The sequence below is a fragment of the Typopeltis vanoorti genome, chromosome 25, assembly GCF_054136105.1.
Source record: "Typopeltis vanoorti isolate ZY-2024b chromosome 25, IOZ_Tvanoo_1.0, whole genome shotgun sequence".
In the NCBI taxonomy this organism is placed as follows: Eukaryota; Metazoa; Arthropoda; class Arachnida; order Uropygi; family Thelyphonidae; genus Typopeltis; species Typopeltis vanoorti.
In genome coordinates, this window is record NC_143573.1 from 43,973,624 (window position 1) to 43,997,509 (window position 23,886).

The window sequence follows — 23,886 nt, forward strand, 5'->3', positions numbered from 1 at the left end:
TACTCCAAAGCTTTTGACTGTGTTCAGCATATGAAATTGTGGGAGGTAATGAAATTAATGTGTTTTTCCTTAACATGTTATCAGGTTGATAGCTAACACTGTACAGTGAGCAAGAAGCCACAGTAAGAACAGGTGTTGGAGTAACTGATTGGCTTCAGGTCAGCAAGGGAGTTATGCAGGGATGCCTACTTTCTCCTTACCTGTTTAGTAGCTATGCTGAGGACATCATGCATAAAGAATCAGATGAGCTTACACAGGAATTAGGATAAGTGGCAGATTGGTCAATAATCTTAGGTATGCTGATGATACAGTACACCTTTGTAATGACAAAGTTAACAAGATCAGTAAGAACAGAGGACTTCAGCTCAATTCTAGCAAGACAAAAGTTATTGTTCTCAAAGGAAATAGAAATAGGAAAACTCCAGAGAAACATATGTACCTTAATGGAGAAAGAATTGAGGAAGCCAACAAGTTCTAATACCTGGGATCCATTATTAATGTGAACAATTGCTGTTTAGAAGACATCAGAAAAAGACTAGGAATGGCTAAAATAATAGTCAGAGACTTGTCTAAAATCTGGAAGAATGGATCTATCATAACAAGAACAAAGTTGAGAATTCTGGATGCAGCTGTTTTTCCAACAGTGATTTATGAATATGAGACTTGGAACCTAAAGAAGTCAGATAGGAAAAGGATAATTGCTTTTGAGATATTACAAATGGTATTACAAAAGACTGTTGAGGATATCATATACTGAAAGGAGGTCAAATGGGTAAGTGCTAGAAAAGATCAACAGAACTTTAAGACGCCTTAAAAATATTAACTGAAGAAAGCTGAAATACTTTGTGTTCAAAATATTTCTTTCAACACATTGGCTTCTCAAAACAGTAATAGAAGGTAAAATTCATTAAAAAAAAAGGGGGGGTAGACAGTCAATGAGATGGATGGATGGGTGGTGTGTCTGTAGTGACTGGTTTTCAGAGAATTGAGGCCTCTAGATACGATAGGACCACCCAGTGAGGATGGGTGTAAAACATCACTAAGGAAAGGAGTGACCATATGGCATCTGAGGATGTTTAATGAGCAGATGGATGCAGCTTAGCCTAAGACTATCGGTAAGATGACGGCCATGAGGAGGAAAAGAGTACAGTAAGCTGATTCTATCTCCATGTAACAGTTTGAAACAGTGAGAGTTCCCATAATGAAACTTGAGGTGCAGGGTTAAAAACCAAGGATTAACTCAGGATCCAACTGAAAAAAACGACCATATAAAGTAAGAACAATATTCTAATTCTAAAATTTTTTAACTAATTAAAAACCAACATTCTAAATCAAATTAAATAGAGATATATATTTAAAGACTTTTTAACACCTGCATTAATATTATTTGTCAAATTTCAGAAAAACATCAATCTGTAAATATATTTAAAAAATGTATTAAAATAGCAAAAATATATGTGCATGTATGGCAAAGTCAGATGTCACTGTACTGCCTCCAAAACTCAGAATAGGAGTTTTGCAAGTAAAGCATATGACAGAATTCTTTCAAAGCAGAATTCTTTTCTAGAATCCTTTTACTTTTCCATATAACAATGTGTCTAGTACTAGTCTGTTGAGAGATTGTCTAGTGACAAGACATAATCTCTATGTTTTTCAATTAGATGCAAATAGGGTTGGTAGCTTAGCCTTAATTGGGAATTAAAAAAAAGCTATTTTCATATCAGCCTAATGATGACATCTGCAAGTAAATTTTTTAGTTATCTGCATTTAAGCATAAAGCATATGCAACTAAATAGATGTATGGTTTGATTTCCTGCATACTAAATTTTGCACATTTTAATAGTGATCAAACTGCATATCAATGTAGGGCATCTGGAAATTTTATCTTGCAAATGAAAAAAAAAAAAAAATACTAAAAAAAGCTACTATAAAGTAAATTAAAATGACTATTAAATTATTTAAGGAATTTACAATGTATACTGGAATATTAATTAAAAGAAAATTTAATAAATAACAAGAAAATAATAGTTTTGTTGTAATTTTAAATTTTATTTTGTAGAAAGGCTTATACTTGGCAACACATGACTATTAAATTATTTAAGGAATTTACAACGTATACTGGAATATTAATTAAAAGAAAATTTAATAAATACTTCCTATATTTCGACAATGTCACATTGCCATCTTCATGGGAATATACAAATATGGCACTTGCATGCAGGCACTACAAAAAGCAAATGAGGCAGAAGATAAGAAACTACTATTGTTACTAAAGTCCTAATGGTGCCCTCTAGCAGGCTATATTGAGTTGTCTTGACCATTGGGCTGATGTTCTCATGATGTGTAAGTCTCCCAAATTTTGGGCAGTCTCATGCACCCAAATTTGTGGAGGTTTGGAACAATTTTTAGAGCTGAGGCTAATTATATAAATAATCTTTCATACTTGCTTGAACTTGCTGCAGTGTATTACTTTTCCTTTCTTCCAACGTATCCTGTGGCCGGTATCTAGAGCATGGTCTGAGAGCCCAGAGTGGCTATACTGATGAAACCGAATGTAGTCCTTATGCTGTGAAATCCTGATATTCGCTGTCCTGCATGTTTTTGCCAAAGTAGGACAATTTACAGCTGAAGGGACCTGGTATACCCCAAGTAGGTCTAGGGAAAGTGACTGGTATTTGGTAGAGCAGATATGGGATGTCAATTTTTTATATGGTCTATAACAAGAAGTCAGGTCATTTTTTTTTAAGGATTTTGGTTATTTTTTCAGAGGTGTCCTAGATGTAGGGAATGGTGATAGATTTAGTGTAATCTTTATTGTGGAGGGGGTTGCAGTTTACTGGTTTAATATTTTTTTTTGGATTTTTTGGGGGTTGTAACCATTGGCTAAGAAAGTATTAAGGATGTGGTTTAGTTCAGTGGTTGGGCATTGTCATCTGAACAGATTAATTTTGCCCTGTTATATAGTGTTTTAATAATCCCATATTGTTGTGAGTGTGTGTGGGGGGAATTGCTAGTGAATGTATCTGCCTGTATGGGTGGGTTTCCTATAAACAGAGAAAACCAAGGATCCATCAGGTTGGTGAGTGATTAGAAAAGGGAGGAAAATTTCTAGGAAAGGGAGGCTATTGTTTTCCTCTTTTTCCAGGGTGAACAGGATTCTGGGGGTGTTGGTTGTTTAAGTGTGTTAAGAAGGAGTGGAGCGTATCTGAGCCATGTGTCCAAATAGCGAACATGTCATCCATGTAACGAAGCCAAATAGTGGGTTTTTGTCGGGCAGAGTTTAAGGCTTTCTCTTCAAAAGTCTCCATAAAGAAGTTGGCCAAGGATTTTCCTTCCAAACGAAATAGCCAGAGTTCATTGTGAACTGAAATAGGACTGGGATATTGGGAGGAAATTTGGCTTGTATCAGCTCGAAGATTTCTTTGAGTGGGACATTTGTGAATTAACAGAAAATTTATTAAATTTTCTTTTAATTAATATTCCAGTATACGTTGTAAATTCCTTAAATAATATAATAGTCGTGTTGCCAATGTATAAGCCTTTCTACATGAATTACTATCATCAACGGAGATTCCATCGCACGCAAGGCCCGCCAATAAGGCAAACTGAAGATGAAGATATCTAGACAACGAAATCGTTTGACCTTCCTAAAATGCTGCCGGGATAATGAAGTAATCCCAAATTGTGTTAAATTGAAGCACCGTTTCTCTTCACAGAAGTCTCTCCGGATTTATAACCAAGCTGGCTTTGCCCTACCACGAGAACAAATTACTGCTACGTGCATTCTCCTAGCCGACGAAAACAAAACTTTACGGGCACTAGAGGAGGAGCTTTCAAACATGCTGAACCACAACCTACATATCTTATCAAAAGAATTTCATAAGATATGTAATCAGCACATCAAAAATTTGATAACTTGAAAAAGAACTCTACCTCCGTACCACAGCAACCACTCAACACTGCAGTCAACCTCTCTTCCATTGTTTTGAAGCCTGAAGCACTCACTGCTCTTGCACGTGGCCACAATTTCGCCTTATCTCCTAAAAGAATACCTGCCGAGGAAATAATGATCCAAATAGAACGTGGTAGCCGCAACCTTCCAAACCATATCGCCAACAATGTCAGACTGGATGTAATACCAAAGCTGTTCTCACCAAAGCAAGACCACCAAAAACCAACATATCCAAAGATAAATATAAAGCTCTACTAGAAATGAAGAAAAACAAGAAAACAGTAATCACCAAAGCAGATAAGGGAAATGCCACTGTGGTTCTCAACCAAAAGGACTACACAGGTAAGCTTAATGATTTATTTATTGTTAGATCGGGCTACCTACTGAATATAATCCTACCAGCTCTCAAATTAGAACACTCCATACGCTCCTTAGGAAGGTCACTTCTTGGCCTGTGGAAGTGACCAACAAACTAAAACCTTATAACTCTAGATCCCCCCACCCCACTGATTATATGGACTTCCAAAAATACATAAAATAAAAGTGCCATTTCGTCCTTTAGTGGATGGCATTGATTTCCCCACATATAAATTAGCCAAAGCACTCACACACTATACTGGCAACACACCATCACACATAAAAAAACTCAGACCACTTCAAAGCCAGTATAGAAATCCTCTCACTCCAACACATTGACATAATGGTCAGTTTTAATGTCTCCTCCCTATTCACAAATGTCCCGCTCAGGGAAACCTTAGAGCTTATACAGGCCAAATTTCCTCCCAATATCTCAGCCCTATTTCAGTTCACAATGAACTCAGGCTATTTCGTTTGGAAGGAAAATTCTACAAACAGATAGAGGGGACAGCAACGGGTTCACCACTTTCGTCACCCTTGGCCAACATCTTTATGGAGACTTCTGAAGAGAAAGCGTTAAACTTGCCCCACAAAAACCCACTATTTGGCTTCGTTACATGGATGATGTGTTCACTATTTGGACAACATGGCTCAGATACACTCCACTCCTTCTTAACACACTTAAACAACCAACACCCCAGAATCAAGTTCACCCTGGAAAAAGAGGTTTATAAAAAACCCATCCATACAGGCAGATACATTCACCAACAATTCCCCCCCCCCCCTCACAACAATATGGAGTGGTGAAAACACTATACAACAGGGCTAAACTAATCTGTTCTAACGACATGGCCCTAAACACTGAACTAAATCACAGCCTCAACACTTTCTCAGCCAATGGCTGTCCCCCCCCCCCAAAAAAAATCCTAAAAATATTGAAACCTACAAACCCCCCCCCTCCACAACAAGGATTACTCTAAATCCATCACCATTCCCTACACCCGAGGCACCTCAGAAAAAATTACCAAAATCTTAAAAAAACATGACCTGACCTCCTGTTACAGGCCATACAGAAAATTGGCACCACTTATCCGCTCCACTAAAGACCAACCACTTCCCCTAGACCTACCTGGTGTATACCAGGTCCCTTGTAGCTGTAAACTGTCTTCCTTTGGCCAAAGGCAGGACAGCAAATATCAGAATTTCTGAACACAAGGACTACATCTGTTTTCACAAATACAGCCATTCTGGTCTTGCAGACCACGCTCTGGACACACGCCACAGAATACGGTGGAAGAAAGCTACAGTAATACACCGTAGCAAATACAAATTCGAAAGACTATTTATGGAATCAGCCTCAGCCCTAAGAAACTCTGCAAACCTCAACAAATCTGATTGTATGCGACTGTCCCAAATTTGTGAGGCTTACATCAGCAGACCTTCAGCCCAATGGCCAAGAACACCTACTTAGCCCGCTAGAGGGCACCTGATGGTGCCCTCTAGTGGGCTTTTAGGAGAGCAATAGCTTCATCTCTTCATTCTCAGTTACTGTGTTATAGTGCCTACGTGCACGTGCCTTTTTTTGTAAGTTCCTTTTGAAGATGGCAATGTGACGCTGCCGAAATATCGGAAATATTTATTAAAGTGTAATTTAATTTATATTCGTATCTACGTTACTGGTAATTAATTTACGGAATTGACAACGCATATAAAGTAAATAAATTAAAGATAACTTTAATGAATCACTTCTATATTTTGGCAATGTCACATTGCCATCTTCGGGAACATAAAGATATGGTATGTGCACTAAGGAACTAACAAAGCAAATGAGGAAGAAAATAACTAATTTTGTTCCTAAAGTCCTAATCGTGCCCTCTTGCGGGCTAATTTGGTAGTCTTGGAAGTTGGGCTGAAGTTCTCAAAATGAAAGTCTCCCAAATTTGGGGCAGTTTCATGCACAATGTGACATTGCCGAAATATAGAAGTGATTCATTAAAGTTATCTTTAATTTATTTACTTTATATGTGTTGTCAATTCCGTAAATTAATTACCAGTTATGTCTAACCAACGTATGTCTTACTACTAGAATCATATCTACGTTGTTCAATTCTTTAAGTTCAAAAGATATATTTCAGTGATTAAACCACATTTTTTTTATTATTCAGTTATATAAAACACTGAAATAATAGTTCCCGACAAGTTTCGTAAATCGTAGGATTTACATCTTCAGGGGGTAAATAGTATAACTTAAAGTTTAAACAAGAGAATTAATAAATACAAATCATAACCGTCTGGCTATTCATAAAACTCAAATAACAGAATGCAGATATATAACATTATTGACGTTGAACAATACTGGACGATGTCACGTGTTCTTGTTCTCTTTCATACAGTCCGAGCTCAGATTGAGGTAGATTTTTTATTAGAGCTGACCACACTTGATAAAGAATTAAACCTTGATTTTTATTGTATTGGGTTGGGTTTCGTAACATATTAGCAGCTTCTTTAAATTTTCTTACATAACTGTTGTTTTCTATGTATGACATCGTCGTATTTTGCCAGAGTACATCGTGTCCAGTGGAAGTGGTATGGAAAGCAAGACCGTTTTTTGTTCTCTTTTGTATTGTATGTCTTTTTGGTGTTCAGCCATGCGTATTTCTCCAGATCTTCCTGTCTGTCCTATGTAGCAAATCCCGCAAGAGCAATGGATTTTGTAGACTCCTGGTTTTTTAAGAGGATGATGAGGTGGTTTTGGTGGATGTAGGAATCGTGAGATTTTTTCCATAGGAAGGAAGGCTACTTTTATGTTGTGTTTGTTCATTAATTTGGCTAAAAATCGCAAGATTCCTACATCCACCAAAACCACCTCATCATCCTCTTAAAAAACCAGGAGTCTACAAAATCCATTGCTCTTGCAGGATTTGCTACGTAGGACAGACAGGAAGATCTGGAAAAATACGCATGGCTGAACACCAAAAAGACGTACAATACAAAAGAGAACAAAAAACGGGTCTTGCTTTCCATACCATCCTGAATTAGGCATGGATATTTGTTGTTGTGATGGCTCATTAGTATCTTGTAGTGTTTCAGTCTGACATAGCACATCAGAATTCACATAATCTTTTTTAGTTAACCGACTTACAGATGACTTTTCTTTAGTAGATGGTCCCAATTCATATGGCAATTTAAACTGCTTTGTCTGGTGTCTAGTCCTATCATAATCATGATTTCCATTTCTTCTGGTATATCTCTTCTTGTTCATCAGGGATACTTCCCTCTTAGAAAAATTACAGGAGAATTGATACCTTGCTAAGAAGTTTGTTCCTAAAATAATGTGGGAGCTTAAGTTGGATGTAGTGGGGACAACAAGTAAATCTTGCCACACACATTAGTCAAAATTCTGGTAGGTATATCCTTGCATGAAGTTTCTCATATGCCATGAAGCTTGAGTTTGAGAGAGTATTAATTCTTACAGGTTCTCTCAGCTTGGCAGTGCTTTTCCATAATTTGTTCTTCAAGGTTAAGAAATAATCCATTCTAATGATAGAGGCATTGCATCATGTATCTAATAAGATGTCACATTTAGAGCCCAGGATATCTCCTCTAATTCTCATCATTCTTTCATTAGGTGCTTGGTGTTTCTGAATTCTATTATTTCTTCTGTGGGGTATGTATCCAAATTTCGAGTCCCATCTGCTATTAGAGTAGTTTCCCTTATTATGGAAACAATTCCTGGCATAATGTCCAACTTTGTTGCAATTATAACATTTGGGAGGATCTCTATGTCATGTCTGTGTCTTAGGTTGAGGGACAATAGACATCTGTTGTTTAACATCATCTAGTCCTTGAATTAACTTATCTAGACTAGCTAAAATGGGTTGATTTTGTTTTTCCACTTCGTGTTTAATTATCTCATTAATTTTATCAGTTGTGGGGTTTTGGTTTTCTTCAGACTTCAAAGTAATAGCTGATAATTGTCTCACAACCTCATTAAGACTATCCATTATTGGCTGATTTAACCTATTTACTTCCTGGTGAATTAGGGTTTTCACTTCTGTCATCAGCCCTTTGTCAAATTGTTCTTTACTTTCAGTTATGCAATTAATACTACTTGGACTTTCTCCAATATTCTTTCCCTTTCCTTTTTCATCCTTATTTTTCTTTTCAACTTCAGATTGGTTCATGAAACAACCAGCCTTATTTACAACATTTACAAGACCTACACTGGATGAGGGATAAAGGTCTCCTAACATTTGTTCTTTTTCCTTGACACTTTTGAGACACTCTTCTAAGGTGGAAATTTTCTTCTTATAGGCTGTTTCTCTTAATTCTTGCCTAACACTTTGTCTAAATTGTTGGAATACAGCCCAATCTAAGTGTGGTTTATCCTCATTAGTCACATTTAAACTGTTGGCTAGTGTCAATAAACAATTGTGAAAATCAGTAAGTTTCTTTATCTTTTTTGTAAGACTCTCTGTAACTTCCATAAATTTCGGCCAATACTCCTTAATTTTGAGAACTGAGAAATAAGATTGTCCTTAAATATTTGATAATCAAATGTATCCTCCTTGAGAATTGGAGATGAGTTAAAATATGCTTTAGCCTTGCCTATTAATTTACTTCCGAGTAAAATTAACAGTTGAAAATCCATCCAATTTGCTATTTCTCTAAGTTTTTCAACATAAGTAAAAAAGGACAGTACATCATCTGATTCTTCACCTGAAAACCGAGGAAAAACTTGTGGGTTTACTGTACGAAAAAATTCACTATCTTCCATTTTAGAACTTGATGAAACTGCCATATTAATCTATTAACAATAACTTTAAAAAAAAATAGAATCCTAAAATAATTTCTCTGTTTGCCTGATTCTAGTTTACAACCTATCCACTTTGATTCCTTTAAATTACTTTTAAAGTTTCTGGGATCACTTTTTCTAATACTATCTTAAAATTAATATTCGATATCTTAACAAATATTAGTGGAATCAAATCCTGTCGACTGCGCCATTTTGTTGGATCCTACTTTGTCTTAATTTATACCTTGGATCCGACATGTTATTTACTATGATGTTCTTAAACAAAATAGAAGGTTGCTAGTTGATTTCTAATTCAACTAGCAACCTTCTATTTGTCTAGTTGGTTTATCTTCAATTCTTGAACTAATTCAGATATAAAGTGGCGCAGTCTTTAAATATAAATTTTCTTTATATTTAAAGACTGCGCCACTTTATATCTGCATTAGTTCAAGAATTGAAGATAAACCAACTCACAACTATCTCTCCTTTTAGGTGTTAATATTATATATACTGGCCGAGAATATTTAACTTAATTTACCCGCTTTAGTTCGAATATTTTATGAATGGTGCAGTAAAAGGGATTCAGGCAAAATACAACTTTTCATTATCAAAAACCAACATTTAATTTTAAAATCACAAATTTTACACTTAAGATCAAATCAGTAATTAGAAACACTTCAGCCTTTCTGATAATACTGTTATACAAACTCAGACAATGGAAAATTTGTCATCTCTAATACAGTCTTCTCACAGTTCCTTAAGTTCCAAAATACAATAAAATCGCAGTAACACCGCTTTACAAGCAAGCACTTTTAAATTTTCACTTCAGTTAATCTTCGCGATAGTTACTGTTAACATAAGGAAATTCTAGGATGAAACTCACACACATCTTTGCATAGGAATATTAATGGTTGGAATAATCTTACCGATAATCTTCTATCTTCATCAAATTATGCACAAACACTTTTTACAACCGTAAACACTTTTAACGATAAACGGCACTCAAAATAATTCTTCTAAGCAATAACTGAATTAATCATCGGTCACAATACACACAAACAAAGGTTGTTGCATAAGTATTCTGATCACTCATGAAATAAGGCAATACAATAATTCCTTAACTTTAGGATTTATATGCACAGTTGTTCATTCCTCTGGCATTCGATTAATTCTTTAGGCTCTATAATTCCAAACACAGCTAACGGTAAACATCAACTTTACAGCCTCTAGTAACTTCGTGCTTTGCTTCAAAGTTCCGTATGTCCTTGAAAGGTCGGCGCCGAAATTATATCTCAACTCAAGTATTGCTAGTCTATTTAGTAGTCACTCAGCTGTCTTCCATAGCTATAATTGTTATTCTACAATTTATTAGCTAACCGCCTCTCGACTAGTAGACTTTATTAGCTGCTTGAGTGACTTGCCGACTCGCTATTATCGCACTGTGATTTCCGAATGCTGAATGCTCCGATTCCGACCTAATGCCAATCTCTCTCTTATAAATCTCTAATAAATAATTTCAGCTTTCTTCCCGCCTAAATTCTTCTCGTGATTTCTTTCTATAACTCTTTTCAATAAACCTCACGTGGTGTTCCAAAACGTGCTTGCTAACTTACATACGTTTCCATGACAACAAAACAAAATATAATAAAATTGAGCTATTACATAACGTTAAACTTTACAAACAGGAATAAATAGAGAATATTTACATTTCAAATAATGCGCAGTTAAATTATCAAATACAAGTTCTTATAATATTAACATAGTAATAATTAAAATAGCTTAATATTTAATACAGTCTTTTTATTATTGATTCATATATCTTTGAATAAATAATTAAATATTAGACAAAATTAAAGTAGTTATATGAATATTAAATTATAAAATAAGTTATTTACATTAAATAATGTTTACAAGTCTAGCCTTTGTGATGGAAGATCATGTTGGATTTTGAAGCAAATAATAATTACTCCAATCTCTATATATTCAGAATCCAACACCACTTCCACTGGACACGATGTACTCTGGCAAAATACGACGATGTCATACATAGAAAACAACAGTTATATAAGAAAATTTAAAGAAGCTGCTAACATGTTAAAAAACCCAACCCAATGCAATAAAAATCAAGGTTTAATTCTCCATCAAGTGTGGTCAGCTCTAATAAAAAATCTACCTCAATCTGAGCTCGGACTGTATGAAAGAGAACAAGAACACGTGACATCGTCCAGTATTGTTCAACATCAATAATGTTATATATCTGCATTCTGTTATTTGAGTTTTATGAATAGCCAGACGGTTATGATTTGTATTTATTAATTCTCTTGTTTAAACTTTAAGTTATACTATTTACCCCCTGAAGATGTAAATCCTATGATTTACGGAACTTGTCGGGAACTATTATTTCAGTGTTTTATATAACTGAATAATAAAAAATTGTGGTTTAATCACCGAAAATATCTTTTGAACCAATTAGCCACAGAAGTCTACGCCTGCAATTCCTTAAGTGATTTAATAATGCATAACCAACGAGTCTACAAGTGTAAGCACATTGTACTAAAGTTTTTATAATTCCAGTCTTCTGTGAGGAATGGCAAAAAGATTGCTGTTGAATGTAGCGTCCAGTGAAAGTAGACTTTCAATGAATGGAAGTAATTAATTCACCTGATGGTGTGCAGAAGAGTAGAACATCGAAAATGGATACTTTGTTGTCTTTATCTATTTCAATAGTAAATTTAATTTGTGAATGTAGATTATTTATATTGTATAAAAAATTAGATAATGTTTCTTCATTATGGGGCCAGATCACAAAAAGCTGACAAGGAGAAAGCTACAGTAGTTATGGATGCTGCAAATTATAAAAGAAAAATCTCTTTTATTACAGGATCGATCGACGTACCAGGAATTGGATCACAACCCAACAAACAGACAACTAAACTCACTACTAGATGAAGCTGTAAGACTAGATGGAGACACCATAGAAAATTAAAATTTATTCTGTGCATAGCCAAATTTTCAGCACACCTATTGAAAGTTAAAATAGGTAATTCCCAGTAAAAAAAAAAAAAAAAAAAAAAAAAAAAAAAAAAAAAAAAAAAAATCATCCAATTTTTTAGATAAAGTGAAAAACAATTCCTTACAATCCACTGATCTAATGGTCAGAGGCGTACTGAGGCTATGGCCAATGTGGCCCCGGCCATAGGTGCTAATTTTACATGCAAAAATTGAGATTTTTCTAAAGTTTTTTTTTTTTTTTTTTTTTTTTTTTTTAGAACACCGAAATTTTCTTTCCTGGCCATAGGTGCCAAAATTACTCACGACGTCTCTGCTAATGGTTAGCTTCAATATAGAATCTTTCTTCACTAATGTACCTCTTGATACACTACATCTACTTTCAGAAGCATTTTCACAGGATATAGTGAAATTATTTAACTTTGTTATCCACTCTGGATATTTTATTTGCCAAAGCAAGTTTTACAGTCAAGCTGAAGAAAATGGCATGGGAAGTCCACACTCTCCTCTGCTCTTGCATACTTTCATTTATAACATTTAAAAGACATTCTATTCTCATCCATACACTCTCAGCCTTCATTCTGAGTTCATTACATAGACGATACTTTTGAAATCTGGCCACATAATGAAGAAACATTATCAATTTTTTTTATCCAATATAAACAATCTACATCCACGAATTAAATTTACTATTGAAACAGAAAAAGACATCAGAGTATCCTTTTAGATGTTCTACTCCTCTGCTCACCATTAATAACTTCTATTTATTGAAAGCCTACTTTCACTGGATGCTACATTCGACAGCAATCTGCTCACCATCCCTCACAGAAGACTGGAATTAAAAAACTTTAGGATAATATGCTCACACTAAATATTCTGTGCCTCACCAATTATAGTAAGAACTGAAACTGTCGAACAAAATTCAGTGGCTTCTCAGAAAGGACTACACAACACCTTTTTAATTAATATACTTATAGAAGTATATTAATTAAAATATACAGACCCCCACTTGGATGAACCATATAGAAACAACCATCTACACAATATGGAGAATTGGCCGACAGATCTTAAAAAAAAAAAAAAAAAAAAAAACTGAAGTCATATCCGTGAACTCCACGATTATATGGTTCACCGAAAGTTCAGAAAATGGAGATACCTCTTAGTCCAATAGTGGATGGGATAAATTCCCCTACTTACTTACTTTCAAAATATCTAACCCATCTTCTGAAAGCATATATTCGTAATACAGACACATATATCAGAAATACACAACATTTCATTAAAAAGGTAAGGAATATTGCAATACCAGGAACAGACGTTCTTGCTAGCCTAGATGTAGTGTCTTTGTTTACTAATGTCCCAGTAAATGAAGTCATAACCATCATAGTCAATTTATTCCTCAAGACATCGCTCAACTTTATAGATATTGCATCAATTCAAATTACTTCAAATGGAATGGAAAAATTTATAAACAACTATCAGGTCTTGCGATGGGTAGATCCAAGTCCAATGCACGGACTTATTTATGGAAAGGTGTGAAAAAGACATCTTGTTACATATGGATCCAAAACCATCGGTATGGTGGGGATATGTTGATGACATTTTCATCATATGGAAACATGACATTTTCATCATATGGAAACATGGTGAAACAGATCTATTTGATTTCCTAACTACAATAAACTCGTTTCATCAAAAAATCAAGTTTACCTTAGAACTCGAAAGGGAAAGAAAATTACCGTTTCTAGACACATTAATAACAAAACAAATGAATGGCAATATTGATTTAAAGATTTACTGCAAGCCGACCCACACTGGCTGTTACCTACATTTTTCTTCATCACACCATATTTCAGAAAATTTGAGTACTATTCATATGCTGAAAAACAGGGCGGTTTGTATTATAAGAGATGACAAAGTTTTAACAGACAAATTAGATCTTATTTTAGAAACTTTAACAAACAATGGTTATCCGAAAAAATTGATAAATAAGATTCTTTTCTCCAATCCTTCTCTACAGCAAACCCAAGAAACTAACTACAGGTCTTCCATTTCCATTCCTTTTGCTGGAAACGTTTCACAGAAAACTGCAAACCTGCTAAGACCTCACGAGATCCGAGTGGCCTTCAAACCAATAAAGACAGTTCGTAACTTGTTATGGCCTAAGGACAAGATTGCTTTCTATAAGCATCCTGGAATATACAACATCCCCTGCTCTTGCAGTCTAAATTACATAGGACAAACATCTAGAAGTTTAGAGATAAGAAAAAAGAACACATCAGGGACATCAACAACAACAACAGAGAAGACAATTCCGGTTTAGCTCTCCATTTTTCTAATACCAATCACAAGAATGGGATAAAAGTACTATGCTGTACTTAGAAGACTTTCATACTGGTAACATCAAAGAAGCTGCAGTAGTGATCCGTTCAAGAAGCAACCTTAACAGAAACTAAGGAATGGTCCTTGATGACATATGGAAAACACTCATAAGATCACTCAACACATCAGAGTTCAACTTTGCAGCCAATTGCATAATGCACCTGTATAACAATGACTGCTAACATACACACTCATGCATCTGATGTAACATTTCATTTGAATTTTGATAATATTTAGTATTCGGTTATGCTTTAACCTGATACTTTAGCTCGTTACTGTTCTAAGCTGTTTTTGTTGTTTTTGTGTGCCCAGATGAAGCCAACAGTAAAGTCGGCAAAACTAGTAGGCTAAATCTCTGTACATATCTCTCACCAATTAAACCCAGTTTTATATGTTTACTTGTATAATATTCAGTGGTTGAAAATAACATTATCAAAAAGTATATTAATTTATCCAATATAAACAATCTACTGTATCCACAAATTAAACTTACCATGGAAACAGAAAAATTATCCTTTTTAGATGTTCTATTCCTCTGCTCACCATCAGGTAAATTAATTACTTCCATTTATCGAAAGTCTACTTTCACTGGAGACAGTCATAGGAATGGAGTAGCATTTGTACTAAAAATTAAGATTGCCCAATCCTTATTTGGATTTTGGCCCATAAGTGATAGAGCAATTGCATTAAAAATTGCAGCTCAACCTTTTAATATATTTATCGTCCAAATATATGCATCTACTTCTGATTACCCAGATGAAGATGTAGAACATTTCTGTGAAGGCATTCAAAATGAACTTAACACAAAATCAGATGACATAACTATCGTTATCTAAACACTAAAGTAGGCTCAGAAAAAATTTCTTCCCACGTGGAAACCAAGGCCTGGGAAATCCAAGAGGAGAAAGATTAATACAGTTCTGTGAAGAAACAATCTGGTAATAACAAATACTTTATTTAGCCAACCTCCTAGAAGACTTTTACACATGGAAAAGCCCTGGAGACAGCTCATGAACCAGACTGACTATATAATGATTAAAAAAAAAATTCCAGAACAACATCTTACAAGCCAAAACATACCCAGGGGCTAATATTGGATCAGGCCACAACCCTGTGGTCATTAAGCAAGAACAAAAATTAAAGAAAATAACGAAACCTATAAACATAGAAAAATATGATCTTGGCTCCCTTAAAAATCAAGAAGTACAAGATAAATTTTTAAAGGAACTGGCACAATCCACTCCTGTTGACGTTCCTGATTCCACCAAGTATCCTTACCCTAAATGAGATTAAGGATAGATGGCAGAAATTTAAAGAAGGCATAGAAAAGGCAGTAAAACAAACAATTCCCAAATTTGAGAAGATGAGTAAACCCTGGATGAAAGACAAGATACTGAAAATGATGGAGGAAAGAAAGCAACACAAAAATTGTCCTGAATACAAGAACTTAAACAAGGAGATCAGAAAAGAATGCAGGATTGCAAAAGAACTATGGCTCAACAACAAATGCAAGGAAATTGAACTTTTGGACAAAAACACACAAAACCAGAGAACTTTATGAAAAAGTTAGGGAGCTAACTAGCAAATCTTGGAAAAAGGTAGGCCCTCATTGTATTGAAGATGCCAGTGGAAACATTCTAACAGAGAAAGACAAAATAAGGGATAGATGGGTAGAGTATTCAAAGGAACTATACAATCATGATAGAATACATAAGCCATTACAAGAAAATTTGGAGGGGCCTACTATTCTTACCTGGAAAGTAACAAATGCCATTAGGAAATTGAAACCAAGAAAAGCTCCAGGAAGGGATGGAATTATGGCAGAAAATCTAAAGGCTTTAGATGATAAGGCTATAAGATCACTGACTGGCATATGTAACAAAATATATGAAACTGGACACCTGCCAAAAGATTTTAAGCACTTGACATTTGTACCAATACCTAAAAAATCTAAGACAATCAAATGTGAAGAGTACAGAACAATCAGCCTGATCAGTCAGATAGCAAAAGTTATATTATATATCATTCTAGAAAGAAATAAACATAAAACCAAATTAGAAATTAATGAAACAATCCGGTTTTCAGGAAAATCAAGAAACTAGAGAAGGACTCTTCAACATTAGAACTATTATAGAAAGCTATCTGGAGAAGCAGAAAGAAGTCTACTTATGTTTTATTGACTACACAAAGGGCCTTTGACAATATACAACATGAACAACTAATCAAATGCATCAGAAAATTAGGAGTAGATGGTAAAGATATCAGATTACTGATAAATGTATATTTGGAGCAAACTGCCTCAATAAAAATATCAGGAGAAACTTCCGAGGAATTTCCAGTAAAGAAGGGTGTCAGGCAATGAGCCGTGTTCTTTCTCCTATATTGAAAATATCTTCCAGCAATTAAAAGAATTTAAATGAGTCAGCATAGGAGGCAGAAATATAAGCAACTTAAGATATGCAAACAATACGGTACTGGCTGAAAATAAGAAAGATTTTCAAAACCTACCAGAAGTAGATGCTGAAACTAAATGAAAAATATGGACTTAATTTCAACTTCAAAAAAACCAAAACCATGCTGGTAACAAGAGAAAACAGAAAATACCCAATATAAATATTATGATTTGCATATATATATATATATATATATATTTGGGTCAACTAATTACAGAGAATGGAAAGTGTGATAAGGGAATATTAAGAAGGATAGAAATTGCTAGATCAACCTTCATTAGCAGGAAAAACATTCTGACCTCAATGGAAATTCATACAAAAACAAGAATTAGGCTGTCCAAATGCTATGTATGATCAACACTGCTATATTGGAGCAGAAACCTGGACAATATTAAAATATTGTGGAAAAAAGCTAAAATCCTTTGAAATGTGAATCCTCAAAAGAATTCTTAGAGTAGAGAACCATGGACTGCCAAAAAAACTAATTTAGATATATTAGAGATGACTGGAGAAGATAGAACTCTGTTGAAAACCATTAAGAAAAGGAAAACCACCTACCTTGGTCACATACTAAGGCATGAATTCCTACTAAAAACACTTCGGAAGGAATAATACAAGGAAAAAGAAGAAGAGGAAGACAAAGAACAGATTGGATGGGAAATAGTAAGGACTGGACCTTTTTGTCTTATGAAGAATGTAAAAGAGAAGCACAAAACCATACATGGTAGAAGGGGGGGGGGGGGGTCATGGTAGTCAACCTTCTGGAAGGAGATGACATCTGACAAGACAAGACAAGAGACTTTCACTGGATGCTACATTCAATAGAAATCTGCTCACCATCCCTCACAGAAGACTGGAATAATAAAAACTTTAGAACAACGTACTCACACTATATATTCTGTGCCTCAACAATTACAGTAAGAATTTAAACGTCAAACAATAAATGAAATTCAGTGGCTTCTCAGGAAGGACTTCACAACAGCTTTTTAATTAATATAATCCTGGCTCAAATAACAAGTGAAGTACATCAAGTTCCAATCCTATACATTTCTCATCTCAGAAAACCCATTTCCAGAATTCTTAAGAAATACACTTCAGTGGCTAATTTTCTTCATATCAACACATTGTCATCATGGTTTCCATCTTCCAAATATAACCGTTTTCCTCTGGCTCTTCCAATGTCTACCAAGGTCCTTGTGACTGTCATCGTTCTTCCTTCAGACAAACTGGATGCTCAATAGAAAAGAGAATACAAGAACACCAATCTTACATTAGCAACAGGAAATCTGACTTAGCACAGCAGGGAATAGATAAAGACCACAATAACGTATGGTTCTGAAAGTCTTTTTTTTTTAAATGCAGTTAATGAATAATTGATAAACACTGTTTTCTCAGTTATACCACTGTGGTGTTTATGTATAGCATAACATGGCTCTTACTATATCAAATCAATCCATTGTTGGTGATGGCTATGAATATTCCGGCTGAAATATATGGCTTTAAATAAATAGTATTACTTATTTTCTTGTGTTAATTAAAGAAACCTCTCATGGCACAAGTTTCTCTTAAAGAACAACCAGAAAGCTGTGTGTGTGCGTGCATGCGCGTGCTACAAAAATTTCATACAAGATATCATTTAAAAAACTTCTTTTCATGACACAAATGCATGTAAAGAAAATGGCAGCCAATGCTTCCTTGTTCACTGAGTTTAGTATGAGTGATTTTGTATGATATAGTGTATATTCTATGTATTCATTGCCAAGAGTAAATGTGTTATAGTATGAAAGTGACAGTGGAGAGAGAGTCAGAAATGTTTCATGTGTCTGCAAGAAATGCGAGTTGTGTGGAAAGAGGGAAAATTAAGTGACAAATATTAATGATGTAAAGAAAGCTAGCAAAAGTTTTCTGGAGAATGTGGAAGTAGTGAATTCTAGTGCATGAAATATGAATGAGAGCATGAAAGATGTGGCTGAAAGTAATGTGGATAATGAGATAACAGTAAGGAGTGAAATTGCTTGCTAGCATGGTGTCTTTCACAGGACAAAACAGGAGCTAGGGCAACTGGAGAAACAAGTGTCGCATGGTACAACTGACAGGAGAATGAATTAAAAAGTGAATGGAGAAAAGTATGCAAGTGTAAGAAACTAGAAATAAAAGGAGAAAGTATTGTATGGGGGGATTCAATGAAAAGAGGTATACTTAATGAGAAAGTGACGAAAGCATGTTTCCCTGGTCCAAAGATCAAGGATGTAAGTGAAGCTCTTAGTTTGCAGAAGGAAGATGTGAAAGAGTTGATTTCTTGGCAGGAACAAATGGTTTGAAAGAAGAGAAATATGCAATGAGAGAAAATATGAAAGAAGAAAGAATAAAGAGTAAGGAAGTAAAGATTTGAGTCTGCTGTGTCGGTATGACAGAACAGAATTGAAAAGAAGGGTCATGATTGCTAATGAGTCAATGAAGAAAACTGTGCAGTTTAAAGATGTATGGAATGAATTTGATGTATAAAAGGACTTATACAGTATATGCCTGATGGACTACAATGAATGGTTTGGAGTTAGATGTTTAGAGAAAGTATTGTTTAGTGAGAGTTTAGAAGTGCAAAACAAGGAAAACTAGAGATATTAGGGGGTGGATTAGAAGTGTCTGGTCACTCTGGGATAAATGACTGTGTGTACAGAAATTATTATGCAATACTGAATGCAATTGCACAGGTTTGATTTGAGTGGGGTGCTTTAAGGGTCAAAGCTGTATAACTGAGAGGAGACATCCACATAGCCTTTAAAGGAATGCAGAGAACTGACCAGGGCTTCTGACCTAATGTCCAATCCTCACCTTCAAGTGGTGCACCCTGTTGGATATCTAACTGGATAACTGAACGAACGAGGATGGGCTGGCAATTTGGGATTTAGCCGACCAAATTGTATTCTTATTGGCTTAAACCAACATACAAAATTTCATTCCGGCTGGGGCATCGCCCGATTAAACAAGGCCCCCTTTTGTTTTCGCCAGGGTGAACAGCGAAAAGTCAGCTACTGGAACAAATCCTAAAATGCACCCCCAACTCAACATCACCAGAGTTAAAGATCGGTACTATCAACGTAAGAAGCCTGAATGGCAAAGAAATGGAACTAGCTGTGGAATTAGATAAGTACCAGATCGACATAATAGGGATGACTGAAACAAAAAAGACAAAAACTGTTGAGATCTTTCTGAGCAATAAATGCAAAATGTTATATTCAGGCAATGACAATCAAGGAAAAGGAGTAGCCATAGTATTCAACACAAAATAAGAGGCTAATCTTGAATGGCAGGCAATCTCAAGTATAGTGATGTGGGCAAATATCAGAATGGGGAACTGGACAATGAGACTTATTTGTGCCTATGGTCCCACAGAAGGCTTTACTAAAGTAGAAATGGAGGAATTTTTTGAGGCTCTAGAGAAAGCTACTGACACAATGAAAAAGGAAAAGTTGCTACTTGTTGGGGATCTAAATAGCAGATTAGGAAGTGATTGTCAGATATACAAAAATGTTTTGGGAAAATTTGGAGAAAAGAGCAAAGCTAATAATAATGGCAAATATCTGTTGGATTTCTGATCAGGACATGGACTGGTTCTTACTAACACCATGTTCCAACATAAAAATGTGCACAAATTCATGTGGAGAGAAGAGGCAAGGAATAAGAAAAGTCTCATTGACTATGCTATTATTGATAGTGATGTGTTCTCCCTGGTGCAGGACACCAGAGTGTACAGAGGATTTGAAATTGGAAGTGATCACAATTTAGTCTTGAGCAGGATAAAATTGAATTTCATATTGAAAAGAATGACATGTAAGAAAGTTTTAAAGCAAATAAAAGTTGAGCAGCTCTCAGATGTAAACTGTAGACTAAAATACACAAAGATTATTGAAGAAAAAAATGAAAGACTTTGAGAACAAGAACTAAACCTTGGATATTCAGTGGCAAACGTTGAAGAAAACCCTGATTGATTCAGCCAGGGAGGCATGTGGTGATGTTGTTTTCAAGGATAGAAAAATCAGAACTCCATGGTGGACACAGTAAGTTAAGGAGGAAAATTGTAGATAGGAAGTTAGTGATGAGGTAAATTTTTCATGAAGTACTATGATATCCTGTACACCCCTTGAGGGTACATGTCAGGAATTTGATGATGATGATTTGAGTGGGTTGGTAATGACATTACACAACAGTAACTGTAGTTCCAAAGGGCCATTGAAATGCATGTACTTGAATACCAGAAGTATTAGGAATAAGGGAGAGGAGTTTATGGCAATGGTCAGCTTGACTGGGCTAAAAATTATAGGCTTTGGAAAGACCTGGTTGACAGAAAACGATATAGTTACAGGGATAGAATGTGAAGGATAATGTATTTTCAGGGAGGATAAAAGGAAATAGGACAAGAGGCAGGGAATTGCTGATGACTGTTAAAGAATTACAACCAACAAAATTAGAAATTAAACAGGATTTTTGGTCAGAGGAAAATGGTTCATTTGATGCTGTCTGGTGTAAGATTGAGGCCAATAAGACAAAATATGGTGTTGGTTGCTGCTATAGAACCAGGGGTCCACAGGAATATATAGATGCCATGCATCAGCAGATTAGGACAATGAGTACAGGACAAACAATTATTATGGGAGACTTCAACTATGGGGACATTGATCGGAGAGAGAAAGATATGAAAAAATGAAAGTGGAATTAAGACACTAAGGGATAATTATCCAAACCTACATGTTATAGGTAGGGAGAATCAGTGAGAGCACTGAATCTGGTAATAGCATCAAAAGATATATCCATAATCCAAGGTAGAGACTATATCCAAGGAGAGTGACTATGCAGTCTTATTCTGGGAAGTTGGTAAATGTGGAATTCTCTGTTAAGAAATTTCTAAATAACTTAGGGAATTGAAACAACGTAGATCCGAATATAAATTAAATTATACTTTAATAGATATTTCCGATATTTCGGCAATGTCACATTGCCATTTTCTAAAGGAACTTACAAAAAGGCAGGTGCACACAGGCAATAACAATACAGTAACTGAGAATGAAGATATGAAGCTATCGTTCTCCTAGAAGTCCTGATGGTGCCCTCAGGCGGGCTACGTAGGCATTCTTGGCCGTTGGGCTGAAGGTCTGCTGATGTATGCCTCCCAAATTTGGGGCAGTCGCATACAACCAAATTTGTTGAGGTTTGGAGAGTTTCTTAGGGCAGAGGCTGATTCCATAAATAATCTTTCGAATTTATATTTGCTCCGGTGTTTGCTTTCTTGTTGCTTTCTTCCACCGTATTCTGTGGCGAGTATTCAGAGCATGATCTGCAAGACCAGAATGGCTATACTTGTAAAACCGGATGTAGTCCTTGTGTTCAGAAATTCTGATATTCGCTGTCCTGCCTGTTTGGCCAAAGTACGACAGTTTACAACTGCAAGGGACCTGGTATACACCAGATAGGTCTAGGGGAAGTGGTTGGTCTTTGGTAGAGCGGATAAGGGATGCCAATTTTCTGTAAGGCCTGTAACAGGAGGTGAGGTCATGTTTTTTTAGAATTTTGGTAATTTTTTCCCTACATCCGAGGTGCCTCGGATGTAGGGAATGGTGATGGATTTAGAGTAATCTTTTTTGTGGAGGGGGAGAGGAGGGGGGGCTGTGGTTTGTAGGTTTTAATATTTTTTGGATTTTTTTTGAGGGGGGGTAGCCATTGGCTGAGAAAGTGTTGAGGATGTGATTTAGTTCAGTGTTAAGGGCTATGTCGTTAGAACAGATTAGTTTAGCCCTGTTGTATAGTGTTTTTATCACTCCATATTGTTGTGAGAGGGGGTGGGATTGTTGGTGGATGTATCTGCCTGTATGGGTGGGTTTTCTGTAAACTGAGAAAACCAAAGTTCCATCAGGCTGGCGGGTGACTAGTGTGTCTAGGAAAGGGAGGCAGTTGTTTTCCTCTTTTTCCAGGGTGAACTTGATTCTAGCGTGTTGGTTGTTTAAGTGTGTAAGGAAGAAGAGGAGTGTTTCAGAGCCATGTGGCCAAATAGCGAACACATCATCAACGTAGCGAAGCCATATGGTTGGTTTTTGTGGGGCAGAAGCTAAGGCTTTTTCCTCAAAGGTCTCCATAAAGAAATTGGCCAAGGGTGGGGAGAGTGGTGAGCCCATGGCTGTCCCCTCTATTTGTTTGTAGAATTTTCCCTGCCAAACGAAATAGCCTGAGTTCATTGTGAACTGAAATAGGGCTGAGATATCGGGGGAAAATTTAGCTTGGATTAGCTCTAAAGTTTCCTTGAGTGGGACATTTGTGAATAAGGAGGAGACGTCGAAGCTGACCATTATGTCAGTATGTTTTGAAGTGGGCTGAGTTTTTTTATGTGTGATGGTGTGTTGCCAGTATAGTGTGTGAGCTCTTTGGCCAAATGTTTAGCTAATTTGTATGTGGGGGAAATCAATGCCATCCACTATGGGACGTAATGGCACATTTTCTTTATGTATTTTTGGGAGTCCGTAAATACAGGGGGGGGGGGTATAGAGTTAAACTGTTTTAATCTGTTGGTAACTTCTACAGGCCAAGAAGTGACTTTCTTAAGGAGCCTGTGAAGTTTTCTAATTTGTGAGTCGGTGGGATTGTAATTGATAGGGAGGTAAGTAGCCCGATCTAATAGAAGAGCATTCAGCTTACCTTTGTAGTCCTTTTGGTTAAGTACTACAGTTGCATTTCCTTTATCCGCTTTGGTGATAACTAATTCTTTATTATTTCTCAATTCCTGCAGGGCTTTAAATTCCTTGTTGGATATATTGGTTTTGGGTGGTTTTGCTATGGAAAGGACACAAGCTACATCCAGTCTTACACTGTTGGCGATTTGATGTGGAAGGTGGCGGATTCCTCTTTCAATCTGGATCATAATATCCTCACTTGGTATTTTTCTGGGAGCA

General features: G+C 35.8%; 1 protein-coding gene across 1 annotated transcript in view; it reads right to left on the reverse strand.

Annotated features, from left to right (window-relative positions):
- Positions 1-23,886, reverse strand: part of arr (low-density lipoprotein receptor-related protein 6) — a 351,307-nt gene that overhangs the window by 263,827 nt on the left and 63,594 nt on the right. The gene's annotated exons all lie outside the window — the stretch shown is intronic.